Below are 12,424 nucleotides of genomic sequence, written 5' to 3'. Positions count from 1 at the left end.
ATTCTCGTCATTGGGTCTTCTTGCCTACTCATGACCCGATTATCTAACAGATAAACAGCAGCCAAAGGAATACGAATCAGACTCGTGTCGGTTATGCAACGAGCGCCGGTAAACGTTGGCCCACGAGAGCGAGAAGGAGCTTCCCTGGAAACCACAAGTGGGATAAAGAATCCATTTTTAAAAGGCAGAGGAGTCTGTAGAGATACAAATGTGCTGAAGAAAATTAATTCTGTTTGAAACTCGCAACGCGAGGGGCTGCTGGAACAGCGATCTTCTTGGACGCTGACATTAAACCTGATGCGACACCAGGAACAGTGATTAAAATATTTACTTGTAAATGTTTATTCATATTCCTCTCACCTATATCTACAGAAATCAGTCACCCCAACACTTTGCTACATTACAACCAAAATCCTGAGAGTTTATTGTTGATATTTAGAGTGTTTTCAAATCTGATAATCCCGTAGACTTGGTTGGGCTGGTCAAACAAACTAAATTAATTGAAACCCCTGTTCCCCTCCTGGTCTGTGGTGGCGCTGCACCAAGAACTACTGAAGGAAACGACTCGAAAACCTCTTAACACATGAGACCAACTTCCTACTTCACAAAACATAAATAAAAATGGAGTAGCGTCAGGTTTTAGTGGTTGTAGGATTTCTCTTTTGTTGTTGGTAAATGACCATGAGCCACTTCTCCCACAACTCCTAAACTGATGCATTTGTTTTAGTTGCATTTACCCAGAATGCCCTGCGCCATAACCCAATTCCAGCTTTTGGAGCGGTCTCCGGTCCACTAGGCATTCACATACACGTTGGGGGTTTTTTTGGTCCACATTAAAAGCTTTACCAAGGTTCTCCATTAACAATAAGATTGTTCAAAACTGAAATTGCAAAAATAAATTCACTTAATAGAAACAAGTCAATAAAAAAAAAAAAAACATTTTGATGAAAAGTGCTTTTTTGGCTGTATTGAAATTTGTGTATTTCACAAAACTGCAATGGAAACACTTTTTTTCACATCACACAAGTCGTGATCAACAGCCTGGATGGTACTACTGGTGGAAAAGACGAAGAAGACAACAGGAAGTGGTAGAAGGATGTTGGCGCGGCATGTTTTTTAATGGCTTACCACGTGAACAAAATTATTCAAGTGTGATTTTAATTGCATTTCTTACTTAATGGGAACACCACGATTGCAAAATTGAGGGGGGGTTTTGGCATTAGAACCAGACTCTCTAGTCACAGTTTGATTAAAGCAGAATATGCCTGGCTGGTGTAATAATCCAACACAAAAAAGCCCAACCACAGCAGGAGTGGATGAGGTGCATTTGAACTGTGCTTTCTTGCTACAGATTCTCACTTAAATTTCCAGCATGAGGCTCTGCACATTTTCTCCCTTATTCAGCTCCATGAATCTTCCCATCAACATTGACCAGCCTCCCTGTTCCCAAACATGATGCCACCATGTCCCACTGCGAGCATGATCTGTTCGGCCTTGCACACTTTTTTGCATGCGTTTGCATGTGATGTGTTTGTCACATACAAAATTATCTTCTTCCTCAAGTTTGCAACAAAATGTTTCCCCTAACACTTCTGAATTATGCACAACTCAATAGAGGTCTACCAAATGAAATCCAAATAAAACGCACTGGGACTCCGCCTCACAAAACATATTGAGATCAAAGATTAAATTTATAAAATTGTGGATTTATTACACATTAAAAACAAAAAGTGTGTTTGTAACTGCACCACAAATTAATAAAACATCATGATTTTGTTATTACTGTAATTACCTTTGAGTCACCATTATGTCTTTTTACTTCGGCTTTGGACACTGAACTGAACATACTGATGTGTCACTTGTTCCTTACGGGGTTTTTTTGGTGGTTGTTCATCTCTAAACCGTCTAGATTCATCTGTGGTGGAAACTGCTGCCAAGGTAACCATGACATTTGTCTAGCATGACGACAGCAGGTGGCCTCAAGATACTACACATCACACGTAGCTGAACAGGAAGTAGCAGGAGGGCAGACGCACACACTGTGTTGGGGAACGGTACTGCTGCCACTCGTGCTCTGGACAGAGATTCTGTCAAAACATTTCTGTGCGTGACAATTAGTTTCACAGCAAGCAATTACACCCACCTCACTAATGCCAACACTAAGTGAAAAAAATTTAAACAGCAGAATGCAGAAGTTTCCTTATTTAAATTGGCCGTATATTACACCTTCTCGTCCATTATGTACAAGTACAGGTGCATCTCAATATTTACAAAGGTCTATTTTCTGTAACTGAAATCACAAATCAGATGTGATAAGAGATCTACAAAATATAATTTTAAATACATTAATGTAAGCCTACTGAAAAGTATGTTCATGGACTCTATTGGCTATGCTCTCCGTTACTGGTCAGGGTAGGCCTGTCACGACAACACATTTTACTAGACAATAAAATTGTCCCAGAAGTTACTGCGATAAACAATAATATTGTTATTTTGAGACCATACCATAATGGTATAATAATGTAAGAACACCCTATTGTAATGTAAGAACGGTCAATAAAACATTAATTTCTAATGAGGATTTAACACCGGAATTTAAGATATTTTAAATATCCAAAATAAATAAAAACAGAAATAATAAATAAAATGAATTTTGAAGTCTATGTTCACAAAATGGGGGCTAGCTGAGACCAAAGCACCAGACTCGAGACTTTTATCATCCAGGTTTTGGTAGAAAAAGAGAAAAAAAACAGAAAAAACAAACAAACAAACAATGAATTATGCAATTATTGAGCTTGTTTTAACTTATTGTGCAATTAATACATTTATTAATTTATTGAGATTGGCCTAGATCAGGGTTCCTTTTGCAGGAATTACTGCATCAGTGTGGCGTAGCACGGAGGCAATCAGCTGAGGTGCAAAGGCAACAACAGCCTTCAGCTCTTCTGCATTGTTGCTTCTGGTGTCTCATCTCTTGACAATACCTCATATATTCTATGTAGTATTTAGGTCAAGCTAACAGATTACCAGAAGAAACAGATTACTTCTGGTACAAAATTTATGTTTTTTAGTATAAGGTTCCTGGGAAAAAAATAAATAAATAAAAGATAATCTGTAAATTAATTCCCCAAACGAGTGTACTTTATGATGCAAACCTACATTAAAAAAATTGTTAAGTGAAACAAAAATTATACTACTGGGCGATATGGACTTGAGGTCTCTGTCGCCATGAAGCTATAGCTGAAAGTTTTATCACATTATTTTGTGATAATAAAAGTAAGTTCAGGAAACTGTATGCCTGTGAGTCACAGCAATTGTAGTCCCACAAATGTACAAAGCTTAAAAGTGTGGAATACCCTTGTATTCAGCCCCTTTTACTCTTAGATCCCAGGAAAAAAAAAGCCATTGCAACCTATGGGTGGGCATTTTACCTACCATTTATCATTTATGGTGATACATTTCTTATAAGAATTTTGATTTATTGTTAGTTTAGTTTTACTATTTCCATCACTATTTGCTCAAAGATATTATCAATAAATATCAATACATATGAAAGTATGATTAAATGCAGTTCATGCAAGCAGTTTTGTAATAAAAATCCCTCTTCTTTATGTGACTGGTGTCCTAAAGAAGCATATTATAAATATGTCTGTTTTTCAAAATTATTTAGCCTCTTCAGAGCCTTCATATGTTTTCAGTCTGTTAAAGATAGTATTACCGATAGCAGTACAATTTGCAAAATGCCTGTTTCGAATCAGCAGGAAAAAACCTGATCAGCATATCTCTAGTAGTCACCTAACTAGTGAATAAATCCCAGCTGTGTGTATTTTTTTTCTGAGTTTAAACAAAATCTGCGGAATATATATATATATATATATATATATATATATATATATATATATATCAATTTGAATGTGTGGAAATGTTTGGCACGCAAAACTCTTGATTTTTAGTTATATTTTTGTCACAGAACAGTCGTTTCACATTCACACAGATGTCCGTGTGCGGTGAGCAGCCACCTGAGCTGCAACTTTAAAAGAAACATCTACAGCCCCAACTCCAACTGGAAGCTGGGCACAAAGTTCCCACTCTAGGAGATCCAACCACTGGTCATTTCATCCTAGGTCGGCCATAATTAAGGCAGAGATCAGAGAGCTGAATAAAGCATGAGCTGTTCCAGTCCGGGAGGCTCGGGTATCACATTATATAGGGGCCTACAAAGACAAAAGGAGTCCCTGAGCCTTACAGCGTAACCAGGGAGGAGTTGCACTGGCACAAACCTGAAAGGCAACTCCTCGCATACAGTGATAACCCCCTGCCTCCACCTCCAGCTCGCTCTAGCTAATACAGAGATGATATAGGCAGGGCAAGAGGAGAAGATACAGCCCCTTTGGTGCCAATTAAAAGCTAAAATTATTATCCCAAACGGCACACTCAAAGAAACTGCAATCATAGGAGTAAAACAACCAGGCAGCTGAAGTTGTACCACGTCTGATTAACATGAAAATGATTGCAGAGGCTTAATGCTTGTATGTGATTGTGCAATTAAGATAAAGATCTGAAAATTATTTAACAGGAGAGAGGGGGAGAAAAAAAAGGTACAGCTAGCTACCTTTGGCCATTGATGCAGTTCAAAGTATTACTACCACACATGATATATGACATAACCATTGGTGTACTGAACTGCCTTCTCATAATCTCTATGGTTGACAGTAATAATAACGTTGTAAAGACAGAACCCATCATTTAGCTTCTGTTTTACGACATCTCCCTTTACCAGTCCTAATGCTGAAAATCATCCAAGGCAATCATAACTCACGCTTATTTAGATTTATTTGCAGTTCGCCCGAAAAATAGATCTACTTTATGGAGACTGATTTTGTGGGGAAGGGGAATAAATAAACAAAAAGGAGCAATGACTTTGATCTGTGATGGGACACAACGGTACTCATCACCAAAACACAGTAAAGCTGCTCCAGAACCTATTTTCAGACACTTCTTTTGAAATGGGGTCAGCTGCACATTTGAGATCACTGCTCTGAAAGCTGCCCTCTGGTACAAACTTGCCAGAGAGTGTCTCTGCTGGACGTGGTCCCAGCTAAGACCGAGGAGCCGCGCACGCCTCACATGTGTGGACGGGACGGAGGCTTTGTAGAGGATGCAGAGATTTTAAAGCACTAATTGGGCTTTTGAAGGAAGCAGGATTTTTTGTTTTTTTTTTTTGTTTTTCTAAGTGCCATAGATTTTATAAGTTGGTCTTGCAATCCTTTATTTGCTTAAATATTGAGAGGACTTTATTTATGCATTGTTTCAGACCTATTTAAAATAAAATGTAAACTTTAGGACTAAAAAGTGTAATAAATAAAGCTATTTACAAATAAAAGCAGCAAAAGAAGAGCAGTGAAGTATATTTACATGTTTAAAGGGGCATTATTAAATATTTTCCAGACACATTGTGCTATAAAATGGCACTATCAAATAGTTACATTACTTTTAGTTGTTAGAACGCTATATATATTAAGCATGAAAGAAACTTGACTTTGTAATTTAACCAGCTGTTTGCTAATTGCTGCAGGCTAGTCTGAAGGAGTTGAGTGAGGGAGTAAATCAAAGCAACACTCCAGATTTGTTTTTGATGAGTGAATAACATTACAACATAATAAAGCTTGAAAAAGTGGCTTTACATAAAGAGAGGACAAAAGTATCAACTTAATTTTAAATTTTTCAGCAGTAGCATCATTTGATAAATTACTACTCATGCTAACATAACATGCAAAAGTGCCCTGCTAAAATATTCACACCCTTCAAGTGTGTGTACTATAAGGGCATATAAATAATGCATAATTATGAAATGGAACAAAATACAGTTTTTGTATTCAGCCACTTCAACTTTTTGTCAACAGAGTCCACCTGTGTCTACTCTGAGTTTGGTTTAAATTACAGCTGCACAATATATTGAAGCTGCAAAGGACTACTTAGATTAGAAGAACCAATATTTGGTAGACTGGAATGTTCCAGGTCCTGTGCATGCAAAATACATGCAACTTCAACTTTTGTCTGAAATCTAAATCATAACACTCTGGGAGACATCGTTATGATGGGAACCATAAGTATTTCTGTCAAACTCACAAAAACAAGTCTCGTCTGACCAGTCATAAAAAGTAAAGATGGCAATATCCTACATAGTTCATCACATGAACCAGTCCTTCAGGAAAATATGGGTTAAGTTTGTTTTTCATATATAGAAATCATACTATGATACGATAAGATCTGTAGTTGTAACTTCCCTGTCGCAATAACACATTTTACTGGATGATAAATTGTCCCAGAAGGTGTGGCTAGAAACGATAATATTGTTTTGAGACAATTTTTAAGAAATGTTATGGTAATGGCAAAATAATGCAAGAACACGTTTTTAAATTATAATGAACACTTAACACTGAAAGACATTTTAAATATCCCAAATAAATTAAAAAAATTAATTATGAAGTCTCTTTAAACTAAATCGTCCATCAAAATAAAAGGGTCTAGTTGAGACCGAAGCTCCAGTTTCTACCAGTTTTTGGTAGAAAGAGAGAAAGAAACAATAACTCATACAAATGAGAATTATTGAGCTTGTATTAATTTATTAAGTAATTAGTTTAAGTCTGGTTGTAACTCAAGGCAATTACAATTTAAAGGGATACACATACTTTTTTTTTCTAAAAGATGTAGTAAATTAAAAAGCTTCTTACTATTTACATTTTTGTCTGAAGCAAAAATTCACCAGGAAAAGAAAGTTCTCTAATCAGGTTATGATGAGCATAAAAGAGGCAGAGAGGACTGAAGAAAAAGCACTATTCTGGTGTCCTGCTTATGATAATTTAGCTAACACGGAGCCAAATGCTGAAGCTAAGCTGACGCCGACAGTGATTTCGACACATGCAGCCAGAGGCTCGACAATCTGGCCAGCTACTGGGAACATAGAGCCAGCAAAGCCTTCCGGCTGTGTCATCACAACATCACAGCCGGTTTATCTACCTGTATTGCGTCACTTCTCGTAGTTCACATGCGTAACTCGCCGCCAAGATGGAGCTTCTCCTTTGAGGACAGAACCCCCCAAAAAATAAAATAAAATAAAAAATAATAAGTTTCTCCCACAGAGTGAAACAAAGCTGCGGACAGAGAGACTTCTCCTCCTCCCTCCAACAGCTGACATACTTAGACAGTGGGTTTAGTGGCAGGCAGCCAAGCTCGACTCCCTCATTCTTTGGGATGAGCTAAGCCGTGAGCTACTTTCAAGATGTTTGAAAACTACCAGCACTCTTTAACTCCTAGTCTCAGCAGGAATAAACTAGTTTACTGCTGGGGGACGCACTAAGGCTGGGCGGAAAAATAAAATCTCCAATTATTTTTAAACTGAATTCGATTTCAAAAATCTTCTCACTTCCCCCCCATTTAAGAAATTTTACAAATGACTGAAAATATTGTGGAAAAAAAGCTGGTTATCTTAATATTTCCTTCTGTGAGCCGACCTAAATTCAAAGCAAAAAACGTAAACAGAAGCCAGAAAACATGCTTTTCAAGCAATATGGTGGTTCTTTGGAGTTAAAACCCAAAAAGTGCATAAGTGAAAAAATAAATCTGATTTTCCTAAAATTTAAATATTCAAAAACAGAAAATAAAATTAATCGATGAAAATGATTTATCGTCCAGCCTTATGATGCACCGTTTAAACCATCAGAGGTCAAACATGATCTGATACTATTTTTTTTTTTTTTCGCATGACAGATTGAGACAAACTCAATCATTTCCATTTGCTTGATTTGTCATTTTTCTCTTTTCTTTCTCTCTCTTTCTACCAAAACCTGGATAAGACTCTTCAGTCTGGTGCTTCAGTCTCAACTAGCAACTTGTTTTGAAAGACAATCTTATTTACAGAGACCTCATAATTCAATTGATTTATAGTTTCTGTGCTAATGTCTTCCAGTTCCAGTGTGAAATGTTGACTAGAATTTAAAGTTTATTGATCTTTGAGAATGTGTTCTTGTATTGTTATGCCATTGTCTTTATATTACTTGAAAACGGCCTCAAACACAACAATATCTTCGTTTATCGCAATAATTTCTGGGACAATTTATTGTCCTGCAAAATTTGTTACGGTGACAGGCCTACATTCACTTCATTCATTACCTGCAATATTGTAAAGATATGCGACAGTTTTATTCAGTTGTTTTTTATTTTATTTTGAAAAATCTGTATTTTAATTTACTATAGAAATTCTATTATTAAAACAGTTGAACTTTTATTGCATCCAGAGAGTTTAAAAAATAACTGAAATCCTTACATGCGGTTTAAACCCTCACAACCGTATCAGATATCGGCCAGAGAATATCTGATCGGTGCGTTTCCATGACCTACAAGCAAAAATAATAATACTTTCACTGCCACAAAAACTGTCTAGCATGACATTTAAAGACTATAAACTAAGAGAACCCCAGCAGGGTTCATTTAGTAAACAAGACGTTTAAAGCAGTATGGGTGTCTTCCTGTGTTTACCTTGATCAAGTGAGCCGACAGAAAGTAACCTGACCACCGATGCTCATCTGATCACCGATAGCAGAGTGAAAATCTCACCCTCTTACTCTGAGAAAACCACAATACGAGCAAGAAGTCCCACAAAAATAAGATATATACTCAGACGCATTATCACACTTCACAAAAAAATATTTATTCCGCGTGTTAAGACTATGAGTCACGACTTAAAGCAGGCAGGCTGCCTGCCCGGCGGGTTATCTAGTGTCGTTTTCAAACGTATGTTCCGAAACGAAGGAGCCAGACTGTAACACCTCGTTTCTACGAACTTCGCAGCCCATAAATCCCGTGTTTTTCTACGGCGGTAAACATTTGGGACGACGGCATTACACAAGCGAACCGTGTGACAGTGTGTGAAAACAAGTCGTGACAGCTCATGTGCCGGGTGACTGCATATTTTAGTCGGAGATGCATCCATTAGTTACGCTGACAGACGCCCTCCTCCTCTCAAAGTTATTCAGGTAACTTGAGAGTCGTTGGCTAATTACCAGAATGAGGATGGAACTAACCGAAAAACCTGCCACCTTCACCGGTCACTTTCAAGCGAAATTGGGCATTTTCAACACGTTTGAAGAGAGGTGGAAATATTTACAGCTTCTTTTTTTTTCATTCTGTCAAACACTCGAGTGAGCAAGGGAAGTAAATGCCTTGAAATTGGGAGCTAACGTAGCTGCGTGTGCCGCATTCAGAGAGGCTAGTGGTGCTTAGCTCGGCGAGCTAACACAAGCTTCACCGGGCATGCTAGTCCCAGCAGGGCTCTACGTATTTCACTTTAACTTACCTGTGACCACCTCTGCGACCCACAAGCTGTCCCTCTGAAGCCGTCACCTATGAACTGCGAGCCGTGCTGAGCCAAAATAATTCAAATTCCACAAAAAGTCTCGGAGAAGCCCTCGCAGTCCAATCGCTTCAGCCACCGCCGCTGAATGGCTGCTACGCAGAGACTCAACCAAACCTCCTCCTTAGCAACGGACCGCCTCCGCGTGACCTCATTGGACCGCTCGCGCAGCTCTGAGGTGATCGATAGTTGATAGTACTGTAGGCAGGTTCACGCTCGATGGTGCAATGAGGATGGAGACGCTGGAAAACTACTGCTTATAGAAAGAAGTACCGGTAATTCAGCTGACTAATGCGTTCTCCTGACGGTGTCATCCGTTTGTGAGACTGATTTGGTTCAGTTGGGGTGTGGACCGGGTTTGAAATACAAAATGTTGAAAATGTTGAGCATAACGAAAAATACAATCCCATATTCAGCCTTTAGTTTTAAAATGATCTTTCATAAAACCAAGGCATTTCTGATATTTAGCCTTTAGAGACAAGCATGTCTCAATCAAATGATAATACAGCAATGTAAAGTGTCAACTTTGGAAATAGAAATGTACGAACATGGCATGTTAGAAAAATAATTATTGCCCCTTAAAAACGGACTATTGAAACTGTACCTATTACCTAGTAATATGTAAAGTGGTATAAACATAGCAAAAAAAAAAACAAGTGCAGCTTTTTAAGGTCGTCATAGCGTATATGTTTGGGAATTCACAACCTGAAACCTGCCAATCCCATTGTCATTCTAATAAGGCGTTTTCACATTTCATGACCGTAAGTGAGAGTTCAAACGAAAATATGGAATTTTCTGGGAATTTAACTGGAACCATGTCGTTTGGCTAGATGAGGCAAAAATGTAACTTTACAGCAACAAGCACTCCATGTGGCTAGGGAGAAAATGCTGAACAAACCCCATTTCATTCCCCATTTTGAGTGTGATAAAAGATCTGTGACAGTATTGCTTTGTTTCTCTCTCAAACACTCTGAGAACCTTGTTAAAGTGCACAGCATTTCTTCTTTTTTTTCTCCCCCCCCACCCCCCCTTTAAAAAATCACTCAGACTCTCCCAGTCAACTGAAAATGGATCTTCGTTGCGTCTCTCAGCAAGATGAAGATCAAAACGTGCGGTTATGAGAGCAGAAACCAAACAACAAAGTTAAGCGAAACTGTCTATAGATTTCCAAGACTTTCCAAGAAGCTGTGTCAAAGCACAAAGTTGACAAAGAGCACCAGAATAATCACCAGAACTGAACATCCGACCAACCGGAGTAATCAAAGAGTAATCAACATTCCTCTGTCAGAGAGATGACAAAAAAAAACAAAAAAACTGTTACCATGGCACCACCACCATTGTGTCCATGAAGAGATGTAAGATGCACCTGGAAGGTCAACGCTTGCTAATCTACACCACCAATCAGACCTTTACGGCGTAGTGCCAAGATAGGCATTGCGGACATTTTGAATTCTGACAAAAAAGGAGCACCTGGAGAAACAGGGTCATCTACTGTCATGAAACTTAAGCAGAACATTGAAACAGCCAGAACTTGAACGTAAGTCCCTCATAACCCTGACTCAATCTTAAAGTATCTGAATATGAGAATGGTAGAAAATACCCCAAAACAGCCATGTTTGTTCAGAGCAGCAAAGACTGTCAATACATTTTTGTTTTCGCTTATATTTTTAGAGAAAAAAAAGAATAGCAACAAAACCTTTTAGACTTTTTTTCTGTTTTTTTTAGATAAGTCTAAAATATTATGAATTTATGATAGGAAAAAAATAATGTAGTCAATTTTTGAGTGGGACTACAACATGACCAAATATGGAAAAAGTGATGCACTGTGATTACTAATCACTGTGATTATACTTTTCAGATGTACTGTAAATGTTTATGGAAAGCTTCTTTTTTTTCTTAGATCTTGATTCATGTTTCACAAATAGCATTGGTTTAAGGCTTTAAATAGACCAATCATTACTCATTGATGACATATGACGTTGGTATATTTCTATGCTGCAATGCAGGCTAATCAATGCAGAAGGAAATGCGACATGAAATTTATCTACCTGATATAAATTGTGAGTTTATTCGCAAAACTTCAGGAACTGTTCCCTCAAATCTTCCAAATTCCAGACAGATGACTCAAATTATTACTTTTTAAAGTTTTACTTCATATATTTTTCTTGCTCCTAATTTCTCAAGCAGATTGAAACTCTCCCTTTTTCCCACATGCGTTGTCCTCATCTTCTACACCTGTGTGCGTGCAACCCCTCCACCCTGATGATGATGATGATGATGATGATGATGATGATGATGATGATGATGATGGTGACACATTGGCCCCTCGAAAAGGCCACAAGTTTATCAGCATTCCTCACATAGTTTTGAAGTCTACAAAGCTGCAGTGTAGCATATTTGGCGGCCGCAAAGGTTACAAAGTGAACAAAGGACACACACACACACACACACACACACACACACACACACACACACACACACACACACACACACACACACACACACACAGACGAGTTTATATGTGTCGTGGGACTACCAATTTTATCATCACTTGTGGGACTAGACTTTCTAGTGGTTCTAAAAATCCATAAAAAATATTTTATATTATTTATACCTATATTAACCTAAACACAGCTTAAGATAACTCAATTTCAAAAGTAGAGTCATCAACCTGTCTGAGCCATGCTATATGGGGACTCATGAAATTCCGAAAAACATGTCAGATGGGGACCAGATTTACATATTATTTGCATAATTTACACTAACTTACCTCGTGGGGACCGTTGTTCCATTTCCTGACATATACGGTCAGCCATTTTAGATTTCAACAAAATGATCAATAACTTATCACCAATATCATGAAATGATTACAGGAGAACAAAGCTTTGCAGAACACCTTTTTTATTTAACTTGTCAAAAGAACACATTGTACAGGCATTTCTGACCTTCAATGTTGCATGTTATTCAAGTCTTTAAATCCAAGTCTGCAGCATCTAAATCCTGGGACAGAAA

The 12,424-nt window shown here is 37.9% G+C and overlaps 1 protein-coding gene across 6 annotated transcripts in view; it reads right to left on the bottom strand.

The window, feature by feature from the left end:
- Window positions 1–9,649, bottom strand: part of numb (NUMB endocytic adaptor protein) — a 52,472-nt gene extending 42,823 nt beyond the window's left edge. Inside the window, exon 1 of one of the 6 annotated variants that reach the window (XM_008398872.3) lies at window positions 9,356–9,649. The gene's annotated coding sequence lies outside the window, so the exon portion shown is untranslated. The remainder of the gene's footprint in view (window positions 1–9,355) is intronic. The other 5 variants (XM_008398875.3, XM_008398869.3, XM_008398868.3 and 2 more) reach the window with 5 other exon arrangements.
- Between the last annotated feature and the right edge of the window lie 2,775 nt (window positions 9,650–12,424).

This window comes from Poecilia reticulata, chromosome 22 (assembly GCF_904066995.2).
Source record: "Poecilia reticulata chromosome 22, P_reticulata-male-v2, whole genome shotgun sequence".
NCBI lineage: Eukaryota > Metazoa > Chordata > Actinopteri > Cyprinodontiformes > Poeciliidae > Poecilia > Poecilia reticulata.
This window is presented reverse-complemented; position numbering and strand designations above follow the sequence as displayed.